At 41.8% G+C, this 16,601-nt stretch overlaps 1 protein-coding gene across 1 annotated transcript in view; it reads left to right on the top strand.

Moving 5' to 3' along the window:
- The window catches only part of FBXO28 (F-box protein 28), a 38,610-nt gene that overhangs the window by 540 nt on the left and 21,469 nt on the right, over nt 1–16,601 (top strand). The gene's annotated exons all lie outside the window — the stretch shown is intronic.

Genomic DNA, 16,601 nt, shown 5'->3' with positions numbered 1-16,601 from the left:
GCCACGTGTTGCAAGGGGCTTCTCTCCTTCGTATTGGACCCCTTTCAGTGTCTGAAGTCCAGATACTGAGAACAAGGTCTCTCGAACCCTCATCACCTTCATAGGAAAGCTGTCTAGATGTTTGCATTTTAGTGAAGGTATGTCGTTTTTCTCCTTGTCCTTCAAGGACGTTCTGTGTTTTGAGTTTCTCTGCATTATTTCCGTTGATATGTTCAGCATTATCTCCAGAACTATCCTTCTCCATTTGAATCATTTTTTTTCTTTTTAGGTTTTCTTAACAATGGGAAGAGGTAAGGTGCAGACAATATCTGCCTTGGGCCCATATGTAGTTTCTATGCCACTTTTTAGTGTGGGAAATTCTTTCAGTAAAACATATCCCACTGAAATGTTACATTGGGGGCCAAAGATGCTGTAATAGTATCTTATGTTCGGCAGACAGTTAATCAAAGGGGGGAGATGACAGCCTTAAAGTGAGGGAAATGAATTTGTGGGATAATGAAAAAAGATGTGTTCTTCTAAACTGTTTTTCCTGAAGAAGCAATATATTGGAATTTTTAAGAATGTAAAAATAATGATATAGAATTATAATCTAATGTTTATATAATTCTGCCTAAACTCTCTCACTTTATTCAGTCCTATGGACCAGCTGTGAAATAAAAGCTGTGGAGTATTTTGCAACACCTATAAGTAGCCATAATACAGCTTTTATCTGAAAACCTCTTGAAATAAGGGCTACGTCATTGTTTAATGTATTCTGGTGGTCAGTGCTGTGAACCCATCTGTTTCATCAGACAGAGTCTCAAGCTTTTCTATGTAAAGCTGTGCAACAATGTGAATTCTTCCAATCATTTTGTTACCAAGGCACCTTTATGTGGAGAATCATATTGCCGACTGTGCATTTATTTATTTATTTATGTCACTTATAGTCCGCCTTTCTCACTGAGACTCAAGGCAGATTACGCAGTATGAGATTAGAACAATCAGTATCAAGTACATTTCAATACAGTATCAAGGACATTTCATAAACAATGCCATAGGGTATATAGATACAAGTTTAAAAGACACAGTATTAGCAAGAATCCAATACAAGAGTAGAAAAAATACTGAAGCAGAACATAATCAATTTTAGGACTAACATTAGACAACATGGATCACTGGTGGTACATAGAAGTACATATTTAAAGCAGCAAATAATATGTAAGGCAATATAGTGATGAAGTCTATGGTCCCTAACTCATTAACGGGTCATCTGAGACCCCATCCCTACAATACAGCCCTCCCATTTGAGAAAAAAGCCTTTTTGAATAGTTCAGTTTTGCATCGTTTACAAAAAGCCAGGAGAGTGGAGGCTCTTCTGACTTCTCAGGCAGGTCATTCTACAGGATAGGGGCCACCACAGAGAAAGCCCGTATATGGGCTGCTACTGACTTCACCTGTGTGCAGCCTGGCACCTGCAGGTGACCCTGTTCAGATGAGCGAAGCTGCTGTGGAGGATCATAGGGAGGGAGGTGGTCCCATAGGTATGCTGGACCAAAACCGTGAATAACTTTGTATGTAATAACTAATACCTTGAACTGAGCACAGAAACTAATGGGTAGCCAATGGAGCGACTGTAGGATGGGAGTGATGTTCATGCTCCTGCTCGCTCCTGGTAACAGTTTAGCTGCAGCATTTTGCACTAATTGGAGCTTCCTAGTTAACTTAGATGGGAGACCTATGTGTAGAAAATTACAATAGTCAAGCCTTGATGTTACCATAGCATGGATCTAAGTGGCCAGGTCAGCCATGTCAAGATAAGCCATCTTCCAGGCTAGAGTAAGGTTGTAGTAAGCATTTTTTTGCCACTGCCTTTACTTGTTTTTCTAGTAATAACACTGGATCCAGTATAACCCCTAGGCTCTTAACTGAGTTTGCAAGGGTCAGACAAACTCCATCAAAAGTGGGGAATACGTTCTTCAAGATCTCAGCTTTCCCAACAAGCATCACTTTGGTCTTGTCTGGGTTCAATTTCAATTTATTGTTTTTCAATCATTTCACTACAGCTGTCAGGCAGTGATCTAAGATTTCTACTGCATCCTGTGGGGACCTGGATAGCGAGATATAGAGTTGAGTGTCATCTGCATATTGATGACATCCAACCCCATAGCTGCGAATGAGTTCTCCTAAAGGTTTTATGTAGAGGTTGAATAACATGGGGGATAAGATTGCGCCCTGCGGAACCCGACAAGATAGTTCTCATTTTGGAGACAGTTGATCTCCAACGGCCACCCTTTGAGTCCGCTCCAAGAGAAACGGTTTAAACCAGTCCAGGGCACATCCTTTGATGCCCACTTCTGTTTCTAAACGCCTCAACAGGATGGCATGGTCTACTGTGTCAAAGGCTGCAGCTTGATCCAATAGAAGCAATAAGGAGGCACGGCCTTTGTCTATGTTCAGACAGAGATCATCCACTAATGCCACTAGTGCTGTCTCTGTCCCATGCCCTGGTCTGAAACCTGACTGGAAAGGGTCCAGAGCGCTAGAGTTATCCAAGAAGGTCTGGAGTTGGTCAACTACTGCTCTCTCAATCACTTTGCCTAGAAAGGGCAGATTAAAGACTGGGCGATAATTGGCCACATCAGTTTTGTCTAGGGATGGTTTTTTAAGTAGCGGACGGATAACCGCCTGTTTGAGCTGCCGGGGAAAGCTGCCCTGAGTTAGTGATTGATTTACAATAGACCTCAGTGGTTCACTTATGTGGTCCTTACTTGATGTTAACAGCCAGGATGGGCAAGGATCGAGCACACAAGTAGTGGTTTTCATAGACATCAAGATCCTGTTAAGATCTGTCATTGTGATTGGTTCAAAGCAATCCAAATGTAAGCTGGATGGTGCATTTATCATTTCTTCTGTCTCTCTTGCATTGCAGCTAGCATCTAGATCAGAGCGTATTCGTGCTATTTTATTAGCAAAAAACTTAGCAAAGGCCTCGCAGCTAAATTGTTAAAGACAATTGGCCTTTGCTTTCTGGTGGCTTTTTATGACAGTATTTTACTGTGCCAATTTTTCTTGTTTCATCTTTTTTGTTTGTATGTTAACTAAAGGCAAGGCAATAAAGAAATTAACAATCTTGTAAAGTTGTAGGAAAGAGTTTTTACCTTTCAGTTTTAAGTGTCAGCCTTTTCATCAAACAGCACCACAGCTCTTTGAAAAAACAAATATATGTATAATATCATGGTGAGCATCACTAATATGTACCTCCGATAGCTTCTGTCACTGTCATTGCTCTTTTTCTGCAGCAAACTGTTCTAATCTTGGAGTGAGGGGAGTTATTATCTAACATACCTTAAATCACATTAGCGTTTATATTGATGCTTAGATTCCCTGCTGCAGAGGATTATTGTTGTGATGGTTACTTCTTCATTGTTATATTTAAAATTAGACTAGGTAAACTTTTAAAATAATATAAGAAGTTATGGCAAGCCTGAAAGTTAATTTTAAAGTTTGTGCCAGAAGTTTTGATTAACTGATGTATGTACTTCAATCACATGTAACTAAGCAGCCAAGTACTGTTCATTCTTCTTATGCATGGTAATTGACAGTGGAGTTCTAGGGAAGTTCCTTCCTGCTTTCCTCTATGGAAGTAATTCTAGAGAGTCTGCTGTCTTCATGGTATTTAATGCAAATCTAATAAGGCTTTACTAACTGGCTAAAAGATCAAATAACCTGTAGCTATCCAGTTTGCTTCCTTGAACAACATTCACGTCTCTGCTTGCTTGGTAGAGCAGAAATGTGGCCCTGTGCTATGTATTTTGATGTGGGAGCTGTGCTTCCTTGATGTACCCTCTATGTGATTGGTGCTGTTGAATTAAGCCGAAGTCTGTCCTGCATGTTAGCTTGTTTAAAGAGTTGTACAGGGGCTTATTTTTTGCCTGTTCAAGGCAATGTGCTGGCCCCAGCCTCTTGCTCTCATTCAACTTAGCATCATGCTCTTTGTGCTTGTACCACACGATTCCCATGCTGGCTATAATTCTCTCTGCTTGGCATTCTTTTGCCTGGGATGATTTATGTCATGCTGTTTGTTGTACAGAAGCAGCCAAGAGATTATTTTGGGCTGCTATATTCTGTTAAAGCTTGGATTTAAATATTCTCTCAAAAGCATAACCTGTGTGTGTCAGCTGACCTGTAGGTGTTCCACTAGCATAAGGAGTTATGTAGAATTGCAAAAGGATAATTTAGTTCAGCTGCAAAGGAAGTAAAAATTAAGAGTCAGAACAATTTTCTACTTACAGATTTTTGTACTGCAAATTTCAGGCAGCTTATTTGGCAAATAAATTCATAGTAGAACTGCAGCAGCTGGTACGGTTTTCCTGTTCAGATTTCTGATTTTCCTCTCAATATCCATAAAAATGGGCTCATCAAACAGATGAAATACAATGAACTAAGCCAATTGTTACCCTTCTATTGCAAGCCAACGCTGCCCCCCCCCCTTTTGCTCATGTAAGAATACACCCTCTTCCTGTGTCTTCAAGCTGCCTTGTAACTACACTCTGTTCTTCATTTAATTATTGGCTGAGATCCAAAGAACTGTGTAACTAGATTTTACATGATCAAGAGGACCTGGGTTCAGGTGATTCTAACACTAGCTCTTCCGATTGTATAGCATACCCCTTTCAATGCTGAAGAGAATTGTAGTATAGTGTTTGATATGGATTAAGGATCTGCTGCTTTAGAAATCTAAATTCCCACGAGTCATGCCTGAGCCCTTGGACACATCTGAGGGAACTCTTTGGATCCCAGCAATTGTGCATTTTCTTCTCCGAGGTTGTTATCTCAGTTGCTGGAGAGCCACCTGACCAGAACAGTATACAAGAAAGTTAATGACTGAAGTCTTCTTTGGTTTTTCTTCCTGTATTTTGTTCAGCCATTATAGAGTAATCTGGAAAATAGGAAGAGATAGTGGCATACAAATAAAAATTATTACCTTAACAGTTGTAGCAAATCTCAGTAATATGGTGGTCTCATTTATGAACCCTAGGACTGTTCTCGCATTGTGCAGAAGAGAGATTAAAGATACTGCTTCAGAATCAGTTGTATCAAAGAGGATGTGGAAGAAAAGGGTGCATTAGAAAGAATTCCAGCTAGCATGGAGGTTTGACAGTCTTCAGTTATGATACAGTTAGACTACTGAATTGCACTCTATATAGATCTCCACTGAGTCAATTTGGAGACTCCAGCTGGTACAAAACGCTGCGGCTTGATTATTGTCAGGAGCTAGGTGGAGCATGCATATTGCTTCTATTCTGCAGTCACTTCATTGGCTGCTCATCAGTTACAAGGCTCAGTTTGGTGTAGCAGTTAAGAGTGCGGGACTCTAATCTGGAGAACTGGGTTTGATTCCCCACTCCTCCACTTGAAACCAGCTGAGTGACCTTGGGCTAGTCACAGTTCTCTGGAGCTCTCTCAGCCTCACCCACCTCACAGGGTGTTTTCTTGTGGGGATAATGATAACATACCCACTCAGAGTGGTTTACAAAGTATTAAGTTGTCCTGAAGGGAAGTATATAAATTGAATGTTATTAAATTCAGAGTTTTGGCTATCACATACAAATCCCTTCATGGCCTTGGCCCCTCATATCTGTGGGATCGCCTTTCTCCCTGTGCTGTGCCTCAGCAAATTTTCTTATTTGATCAGGGCCTTCTGCAGATACCGCCCTGCAAATGGGCAAAATCAGGTGCTGCCCATATGCATACACTCTCTTTGGTGGCCCCCACCTTATGGAATGACCTACCTGAAGATGTCAGGAAAGCTCCCATTCTCTTGGCTTTTTGCAAACTGCAAAGCTGAATCATTCAGGAGGGCTTTTTATTCTGCTAAAATAGGCCTGAGCTGTAAAAAATGGATCATTCAGATGTCTTGGTAAAGGAATAGGTCCTGGAGGCTATACTATTTACTATCGGTTGGTGTAGATATGCTCCTACTGCAGGTTTCTGTATCATTTACTATGTTCATGTCAAATTACTTATGTTTTGTTTCTGTAATGTTTCATATATGTAACTGATTCTATGCTTTCTGGAAAATTTCTGCAACCCATAACCAGTTGAATAGTTCGTTGGATGAACCAACTGTTGTCTTATGCTCGTATAAGATCTTGGGTCTCAGTTTGAAAGGTGGACTATAAATAGCATTAAATAAATAAATAAGATATATGCCAGTTCTGATAGTTTTGTTCAGAGCAGTAGTAGCAATCCCTTCAGAGTTTGGCATAGTCTCCTAGTGGGTTGCATGCTTGATTTTCGCTGCATTCTTTGTGAGCATCAAGGACATGTGTTTATATTTCTTTTTTCAAAAGTCTGTTCTTAATACATTTCCATTGCACAATGATCCACCCCAGCCCAACAGTGTGGAATGTGTGCACTGATGAAATCCTAAAGATTAAAATTGCATCAGTCAGCTTTTTTATGAGGAAAGAGATCAGGAGATGACTCAATTAACTAATCCTGATTTGTTGATTAGTACCATTTTAACGGATTTTCAAAGATCTCACTATGTTCAGCCCTAGGCGCTGAATAAGCAAGGGCAGCTGAACATGTAGAACCAGTTTCCGCATATGTTTCTCCTTACCACTGGAAAAACATTCTCAGAAGCTTTCTTTGGTGCATGAAGTGCCCCAGCGGCCATATCTGGGTAGACAACTTCTGTTGACTCTTGCAGTGTATCTTACTACATAAAAGGCGAGCCATATTGGCAATGATTCATCTTTTATCCTGGTGCAAATGCACTGAGAGGCCTGCGGGTGCACTTGTGCCAAGATAAAAGCTGAGTTGTTGGTGCGGCCGGCCTCTGAGGGGCTGGCGGGGAGGGGCGGTGAGGCTCCACAGCCACTGCGGAGGCATGCAGAAGGCTGTGCCAAGGGCGGGGCTCTCCATGGCCTCTGTGGGGCCTTGGGAGGTCTGTGCCAGGCCTTTATGCCACCAGCAGCGGACCTCTGAAGGGTTGCGGAGCCAGCAGAGAGGGGGAACCCTGCCCCCCTGCAGCCTTCCCATCGCCTCTACAGTGGCTGCCATGCTGGCGCAGCTCTCCCTAGGCCCTGTTGCTAGAGCCCATTGTATTTATTTTCACAATGGGCTTTGTTGCTAGTTTAAGACAACTGTTTTGCCTACTGTTGTAAGCTGGCTGGGTGTGTGTGTGGAAATACCACTACACTTTCAGCTGGGTGAAGGCGGAGGGTGGGTATTGCCCCCTGCTCCGCGCCTGATCCCAGCTGGGTAAAGGGTGGGTGGGTATCCCCAGTTACTCTCCATACAAGGCTTTCTCCAGGACACAGGAAGCCTTAGCCAAACACACAATAGCAACCACTGACCAAAAGTCTCCCAATGTAAGCAGGACCATCACCAAACCAGAGAATCTCAGCAGAATCAAATTGAAGCAAGGGACACTGTTACAAGCTCAACAGAACCAGTGTGACTCACGGATACCACCAACATACAAGTCAAAAATTACCCGCATAATCTTACTAACACATTCCAAATTTATTAATACAGACTCAACATATGTAATCACACAGCAGTGTGTATAATTAATTGCTGGACCGTATGAATTACTTGTAGTATCCCTACTCACAGTCAGAAAAACCATTTACACCGATACTAACATCCAGGCTCCTCCGATGATTAATAAAGTGCTTAGTGCCCAAAGTAATTCCAATATTAATATTGCACATTTAGTATAAAGTGCCAATGCAAGTAGAGCACCATATGAACACTAGTCCTTCCAATAGTTTATAAGGTCCTGAGCACCGTGTGTCCAGCTCGTAGGGTAGAACGTAGTCAATGGTTATTCACTCCAGATGACTCTATGGATTCCAATATGAGAATAATCTCTTGATATTGCTTCTTCTTTAATAATGAATCCTCTAATGGGTTGTCTAGATCCTAATAAGAGTACAGACACTAGAGAAAAATACAGCAATTAACAGCAATACACAAATTACAGTCCTTTATAAAACAGTGATATAAAAGCATAGTGACACTTACATGATTCCTTCAAAATTTTTCTTTTGAGTACCCAGTAATACATCCATTTCATATAACATCACTGTGAGCACTGCCATTAACAAAAGCCATTATATATTATCCATACCACGCCTTCATATAGGGGGAAACTCCTCCTTAAAGGGAACCATGCTTGTTACAGCCATTACCAATAATTCAGCGTAAGAAACATGAGAGTCATTGGCAACATTTAAACCTCTTGGTACCAGACTTCCTAGCTTAAAGATCCAATAGGTCTCCTTCCTTCGAAGTTCCCTAACAGCAGTCTCTGAATGTCTTTGTTTACCCTTAAACAATATTGTAAAGTGCGTGTCAGTTTCAATGTGTGTTTTTTCTATGTAGTGTTGTACTAACGGAGCCTCCAATACACGATTTTTTATTCAAGATTGATGTTCATTCAAACGTACCCTGATGGAACGTGTTGTGCTACCCACATACAGTAAACCACATGGGCACTTTAAAAGATATACCACACCTTCTGTATTGCACCTTCCGTGGGTGGGTGTCCCCAGTTACTCTCCATCCAAGGCTTTCTCCAGGACACAGGAAGCCTTAGCCAAACACACAGTAGCAACCACTGACCAAAAGTCTCCCAATGTAAGCAGGACCATCACCAAACCAGAGAATCTCAGCAGAATCAAATTGAAGCAAGGGACACTGTTACAAGCTCAACAGAACCAGTGTGACTCACAGATACCAGGCAGAACCCAGGGCCAAAGCAAGCTCAACAGAACAAGTGTTACACCAGAGAATCCCAGCACCCAGTCTGGCCAGCCAATATTATCAAGGCAGCCAGCCAGACCTAGCAGTGGCATATGGAAAGCAAGCAACACTGGCACAGTAATGCTCCCTTCCTCCCTCCTCATCCTATTGCCTGGCAAACCGGTAAAGGGGGAAAAACAAGCTGCTGCAACCTTTAAAATGTGATTCCTGATTATTCAGGAATGTAAATACCAGTTTATCTGAATATATCCAAATAATACCAAAAGGATATTTTTAGAGTGTATTTTGAACTTGACATCATATGCTTCTGAAATTTTTTTTTGCTGGAAAGGGGGTATTCATTCTTGAATTTACTAAGACCTTGCCAAGCCTTACTGTGAATCTTGTCCTGTGCCCTCCGTGCCTAAACCTAAAATGATATCCTTGGACTTCAGCTAGTCTATCAACTCAAACAGTGTATATGAAGATTGTGTGTGTGTGTGTTATGTTCATTTTCCCACTCTCTCTTGTTCCTGTGGCACTGTTCCACAAAAGTGCTCACCAGTGGAAAGTATGCTGATTAATCCCAGTGAGTGGCTTTTGAAAGTGAAGGTATTTGCATTATGCCTTTAAAAACTTCAAAGCAGAAGGCTTGCAACTGATTTTTATTTTCATTTTCAGCCGAAGCCTTTATGAATCTCTTTGGTTGTCTGCTTCCCTTTCCCTGCAATCATCTCCTCTGAGAGAGAGGCTAGAAAAAAATGAGAGAATTTGCATAGCACCACTATGACAAGAACCTTATCTTGGCACTGCTGTTGGCTCTCTACCAGATGAGAACAAAAATTTCAGATTTATCACATTTACTACTCATTTTTACTAAAAACTTCCAAACTCAGCTAGGGTGTTTCATGGAGTAAGTACCATTAGTTTTAATGGGGTCTGCTCTTGGGCAAGTATGCATACAATTATGAGCCTTTTATATTGAATCACACCATTGATCCATCCATCTCAACATTGTCTACCCTGACTGGCAGTAGATTCCAGGGTCTCAGCCTGCCATGCTACCAGATACCATTTACCATGATATGACTGTGTCTGCTTGCAAAATATTAGCTTCTTCCATTATCTGAAAAAGGTATCTAAATGGTCTGTACACAGATATTGTATCTTTAAAAGTGAGCTATACTGTATAAGCTCTTGTCACCAGAATGTATTAGTCTTTAAGGTGCCACAGAACTAGGTGTTCTTTGAAAACTTGCCTGTCCTCTTAATACTTGTAGTAAAGTATTTTGGACGGGAATCGTAACAGCAAATACATAAATTTGATAAGCTCAAATACTGCACATGCAGTGCTACAAACACCCCTAAAAGTAATTATGGATACGCCCAAATACCTTTTGACTTTTAAAAAAATAAATCTTATTCCCCCTAAATGTACTTTTTGTGCAGTTATGAGCTTGTTAAAAAAAGATGTATTTATTGACAAAGTTTGATTGAGCAAGTATGTCAAGAATGACAAAAATAGAATATTAAGAAGGTAAGAGTGAAGGTGATGAACACTGGTATCTTTCATTCTTTTTGTTAAAAATTGTTTCCCTTTTATGAAAAATAGCGTAACTCCAGACAATTTAGGAATTATTATTACTAATGGTAATATTGTGGTGGGTTTGAATTAGATGGCTGGTTAGTAGGAAACAGTTGGCCACCAAGCTCAGCCAGTGTGTTCTGCTTTGCACTTACCTTAACTACATCTACCCTGTGTTTATCTGCTCATTCAGTTTAGAAATTCTCCTCTCCTTTCTGAATAACTGGGTGTCAGTTTGCAAACTTGGCTGCATCTATTCTGTTTTAGGATTGAGTAAGACTAAACAAAGTATGGGAAAGCGCCTATATGGTACTTCAACTGTGGTTGCAGCACTATACGTTACCACTAGATGGCAGTCTACTACTACAACTTGGTGATACCTAACCCTCAAGAAAGTCAGCTTCGTTTGGTATGGGGTGGGAAAGTTGGATGCAATTAATTAGTGAGATTGTGATGTTGCAGTAGAACTTTGTCAAGATGGCTAGAGGGTACCATACTTACCTAACCTGTTGGGAAGAAAAGGGCAGCTGTCATTTCTAGTGCTGCTTGACAGACTTTGTATGGGCTCTGCATAAAGTTTCTAAAGCTGCTGCTGAACAGGAAAGCAAAATGCAAGAACTCTTTGACTACATTTCTAGGTTGGAGCCCTAGGTGCCTAATATTTTAACAACTCCAGAACAGAAGAAAAGTAGGGTTCTGTTGAAGATTGAATGTGATGCTTTGCGGCACAATTCTCAACTCCTCCTCTGCTTTCTTTGTTAGTAGGGCAGGCGCAGTGGAATATTTTTGGATCCAGAGATCTAAGTGTATGTTTGGCAGAAATACACATGAATATGGAACTTCAGAATAAGTTTTCCAATATAAACCCTGTGTAATTGATTTTAGAACAATCAAGTTGGGCTCCTCTGGATATGGTTTTTGAACCTGAAAATCCTGGCACTTCCTCTTTCAAGAGACTTAATTTCTTTTCAGTATGGAGGAAAAAATACCTGGAAATGTGCTGTTAAGAGTATGGTGCAAAGCTGTAGTAGAATTATACATTAATAACAAGTACAAAACAATAGATCCAGGCAAGCTCCAACATAACATACCTGTGTCTTGGTTGCTCAACTGCCTGGCTTTACACCTTCAGAGAGTAATACTTCATGTATCCGATAAAGGGTGCTCTTGCTGATGATCTTAAAGCCTGTGCCAAGAAATCTTTGTTTCAGGTGCCACAAGACTGTTTTAGTTGCTACTGACTAACTCTGCATCCCCTCTAGAATGAAGCTAATTGGAGCAGTACAGTTGCCTTCCGGGAATCTTGTGGCTTTCTGATAATGCCCTGTCACAATGGTTTTCAGGCTTCTTGAACTGCAGCCCAGTTCTAAACTTACACTGCTTGTTTGGAACTAACTTGCAAGCAACTCCACTCTACTCCCCCCTCCTCCCATCATAGAATGTACACATCTCACTTCATTAAGTATTTTAATCAACTTCACGTTTTGTTTATGTTTAATACTTTTAAATATAGAGCATTAATTAATAGCATACCATTTTTGCTGCTTATGCAGAGGCAAATCCAGACTTACTAGCATAATTTCCGGACCTGCCTCTTTCACTTTGTCCTGTTTTACTTCTTTCCTCCTGACCTGTGCAAGAGTGGTGGCCTATTTTTCTGCCCAACCCACAGCCCTATCATTCATTCATTCTCATTTACTGAACAACTAGCAGTAGGATTCCACAACTTCCTGCAGCCGTGGGTTTAATCATGAGAACTGAAAGTATGCTTATGCTGCTGCAGTTTTTATTTAATATTTATTTAAAACATTTGTGCCTTTTTATGGGCACTGTTCTGAAAGAGGAAACCCCATACTTTCCAGGGAATTGCTGCTGGCGGGAGGGGTGGCTGTCAATGGCTGTCTCTGATCTATGTCCTTTTAAAGGGTTGTCACCTCAGCAGATGCTTGGTGGTACCCCAGAGCAATCCAGATTTACTGGAGGAGAGTAACCCAAACCCATGAGAATGACTGGAATGGCTTCCAGCTTCTTACAAGGGCTTCTTTCCATGTGAGAGGCGGGAAGCAGCTAAGGGAATGTACAGCATGCCACGTTCCCCTCAAAGGGGACTGGCTTGAGGGCCATTAGAGAACCCTTGGCCTCTCTCCCTGGGCTGTAAGGAGGAGGATAAAAAATAAGGTGACAGTGCACCTTCTCTCTAATGATGTGTTTTTTCTTTGGCTATCAGTTACAGAAGTCTCACTGCTTTTTTGGTTGCTAAGAGTATGTTTGTCTTCCTTAAGATCTTCTGGAATCTTTCTGGCATGTATTTTCAGCTTTTCTTTATGGTAAGCTCATCAGGTTCTTTAATCTTGTTCTGTGTGTATGGCATTAGACATTTTTAATCATCTTTGCCAACTTCATAATCCTCTCCAGTTTCTTGGCATTATTAAAGTATAAGAAACTGAAAACTACACTTCAGCTGCCACCTTCTTGGAGCCAAGTAGGTGTGTTGTTCAACAATTTTGTATCACTCATAGCCTGGGATGTCTACACTTGTTTAATTCTTAAACAATTGCTTTAAGGTTTGCGTTGCCAACATTCAAAAGGATCTGCAAGGAATAATAGGTAGCTTCTTGCATATTTACATTTAAACCAATGGCCCACTTAGCCCAGTACTGTGTATTCTTACCAGTTCTGTTATGGTCTTGGAACTTTTCTAACCTTGGTACCAGTGAACCTTTAACTGCAGGTAATAGGAATGCATTACCTCCTTTATCTACATAGAGAGAAACACTGCCATGAGATGTTAGGTGGTGCTCTCGTGATGTGCATGCCTTTCTTTTGCTATAAGAATTTCTCCTGAAAATACGGGCTTTGTCAGAAGCCATGATCTAGACCAGCGATGGCGAACCTATGGCACGCGTGCCACAGCTGGCACGCAGAGCCCTCTTTGTGGGCACGCGAGCCATGTCGCCAGATCACTAAGTCCGGGGCTCATTTGGAGGGGGAATGTGCTGCAGCGGAGTTCCCCTAGCGTTCAAAAGCAATCACGTGGGTTTTAGCCCTGCCCACGTAATTTCTTTTCCTCACTGCTGCCTCCCTGCTGCCCATCTCTTTAGCAGCAGGAAGCGGAGGTAGCAGCCGGGCTGGGCTTTCTAAAGGAGGGCAAGCAGCTTTCATTTAACTTGCTTTACTTCCATTCGTGACTCCCAAGTGAGTGAGAGAGAGAGAGTGCTTGCAAGACGCTGCTGGTATAAAGAAAGGCAAGCAGCTTTCATTGAACTTGCTTTACTTCCATTCGTGACTCCCAAGTGAGTGAGAGAGAGAGAGTGCTTGCAGGATGCTGCTGGTGTAAAGAAAGGCAAGCAGCTTTCATTTAACTTGCTTTACTTGCATCGTGTCTCCTAAGTGAGTAAGAGAGAGAGTGCTTGCAGGACGCTGCTGGTGTAAAGAAAGGCAAGCAGCTTTCATTTAACTTGCTTTACTTCCATTCGTGACTCCCAAGTGAGTGTGAGAGAGAGAGTGCTTGCAAGACGCTGCTGGTGTAAAGAAAGGCAAGCAGCTTTCATTTAACTTGCTTTACTTCTATTCATGACTCCTAAGTGAGTAAGAGAGAGAGTGCTTGCAGGACGCTGCTGGTGTAAAGAAAGGCAAGCAGCTTTCATTTAACTTGCTTTACTTCCATTCGTGACTCCTAAGTGAGTAAGAGAGAGAGTGCTTGCAAGACGCTGCTGGTGTAAAGAAAGGCAAGCAGCTTTCATTTAACTTGCTTTACTTGCATCGTGTCTCCTAAGTGAGTAAGAGAGAGAGTGCTTGCAAGACGCTGCTGGTGTAAAGAAAGGCAAGCAGCTTTCATTTAACTTGCTTTACTTCCATTCGTGACTCCCAAGTGAGTGTGAGAGAGAGAGTGCTTGCAAGACATTGCTGGTGTAAAGAAAGGCAAGCAGCTTTCATTTAACTTGCTTTACTTCTATTCATGACTCCTAAGTGAGTAAGAGAGAGAGTGCTTGCAAGACGCTGCTGGTATAAAGAAAGGCAAGCAGCTTTCATTTAACTTGCTTTACTTCCATTCGTGACTCCTAAGTGAGTGTGAGAGAGAGTGCTTGCAAGATGCTGCTGGTGTAAAGAAAGGCAAGCAGCTTTCATTTAACTTGCTTTACTTCCATTCGTGACTCCTAAGTGAGTGTGAGAGAGAGTGCTTGCAAGATGCTGCTGGTGTAAAGAAAGGCAAGCAGCTTTCATTTAACTTGCTTTACTTCCATTCGTGACTCCTAAGTGAGTGTGAGAGAGAGTGCTTGCAAGACGCTGCTGGTCTAAAGAAAGGCAAGCAGCTTTCATTTAAGTTGCTTTATTTTCGTTCGTGGCTCATGAGTGAGTGAGAGAGAAAGAGAGGGATGTTAATTAGTTCAGACAACTGTATGAGTTGTTTTTTCTAAACTAAAACCTTAGTATTCAGGTTTCATTGCAGTGTTGGCACTTTGAAATAAATACGTTGGGTTTGTGTTGCAGTTTGGGCACTCGGGCTCAAAAAGGTTCGCCATCACTGATCTAGACCTTTCATTTATGTCTATTTATATTATCATTTAACAAGTATTTCAGGCTGGAAAGTTGTGAACCGCCTCACTCACCACCTGCACCCTCAATTCTAGGAACGTGAGGCAAAGTAGATTTTTTTATTTCTATTTTCCTTTTACACACCAGATTCTTTAATCCTTAACCACAGATCACAGCAGATACCAATCAGGACCCTTGTCCCCGGGTCCTATAGAATTTGCCATAAGTTATATGTGTGGATGAGAATGCAAGAGTCAGGTGTAACAAACACACTTAATTTTATTAATATAGTAAGTGTGATATTCAATGCCTTCCAACTTTATATGATAGGTGGCACAGCTTATTAGAGCTGGGAGGTGTTTTGTGCTTAATGTTTATGAAGTAAGTGCTTTAAGTGTTTTAGACTTACAAACAATAATCGGGCAGAATTTTACACTTTACTGTTTTTATGCAGAAACAGCACCCCAAACCCTGTCTGCCTAAATAATTCTCTCAAGTCCCTGTTGGACTCCCTACCTATTCAGAATACCTCCTGTCCACTCTCCAAACCCCAACTCCCCCTTTTTTCATTTGACTGTTGGCTGTTAAACTGCTTCAAGTTTTTTCTTCCTTCTCACTTCAGTATTCCACTAAGCCAAACTAATTTGTTCACGCTGAATCAGGTAAGAAAAGAAGACAGAATCTTCTCTTGTCTGTCACAGGCCTTGACCTTTATTTGGTGCTGATATTGACCTTTAAAGGCCCTATATAACTTGGGGACAGCATACCTTCATACCTCCCATATGAACCTCCCCATTCACTCTGGTCATCTTCGGAGGCCCCTGCCATCTGAGGCTAGATGGGTGGCAACCTGAGAAAGGTTCGTCTTGGTCATAGGGCCATGATAGAACTCTGGTAGCAATTAGGGTTGATGCTGCATAATTGGACTGCCTTTCTGTAAGCCTCCAAGGATGGGGGAAGGAGGATAGGTGGAAATGAAAAGTCATATATTTTAGGATAGGGATGAGAGAGGACGAAAACAAAGATAAGGACAGAAACTAAGAGTAAAATTTCTCAGAAGAACAGTCATATTGCTGCTTACTATTATGTGAGCAGAAGAGAAGGTCCTTGCCCTTCCTGTTGAGGCATGTGCATAGGGATAATATCCTCCCTCAGGTAAGGGAATTGAGTGACAATCCTCAAACGTGAGTTCTAGAACATTCCAGCGCTGCCTTCTGGGCTAGCACAGAACCCACATGCGGGGCCTCTCAGAGACTATGAAAAGAAACCTCTGTGAATTACTCTCTGGCAAAAGAAAACTTATTAATATGACCTATCCCTTACATACTGAATCAATTCCAGCTAATAAAGGAAACTCTTCAGATTGTGTTGACTGTAGTATTATAATGGCCTGATATGATAGAGGATCAACCTGTGTGCCTTATTTTCCTGGGCAATCACAATGGAGCAGGCCAGTTCTCCCGTGGTCCTGGCGTGGGTCAGTCCTGATTCTCGGGGTAGCTCCTCCTCCTCCTCTTGCACAGGATCGGACAAACTTGTGATCCTGAGGGGGAGGGGCTCCCAGGCTCTCCAGTTTTTTCCAGCCCTGCTCAGCAGGAGTCATTGATTTTTTTGCTCCATGGAGCAGCGATCCTGAAGAGCCATAGAAAGGAGGCGTGGGCTTGCCAGGGAAAAGAAAGAACGTGTTCCTCCTCCCCCAATTCTGAGACATCGGCCAAGCCAGCAAAAGCCGAGGGGGTCAGCT

The sequence above is a fragment of the Eublepharis macularius genome, chromosome 1, assembly GCF_028583425.1.
Source record: "Eublepharis macularius isolate TG4126 chromosome 1, MPM_Emac_v1.0, whole genome shotgun sequence".
Taxonomy (NCBI): domain Eukaryota; kingdom Metazoa; phylum Chordata; class Lepidosauria; order Squamata; family Eublepharidae; genus Eublepharis; species Eublepharis macularius.
This window is presented reverse-complemented; position numbering and strand designations above follow the sequence as displayed.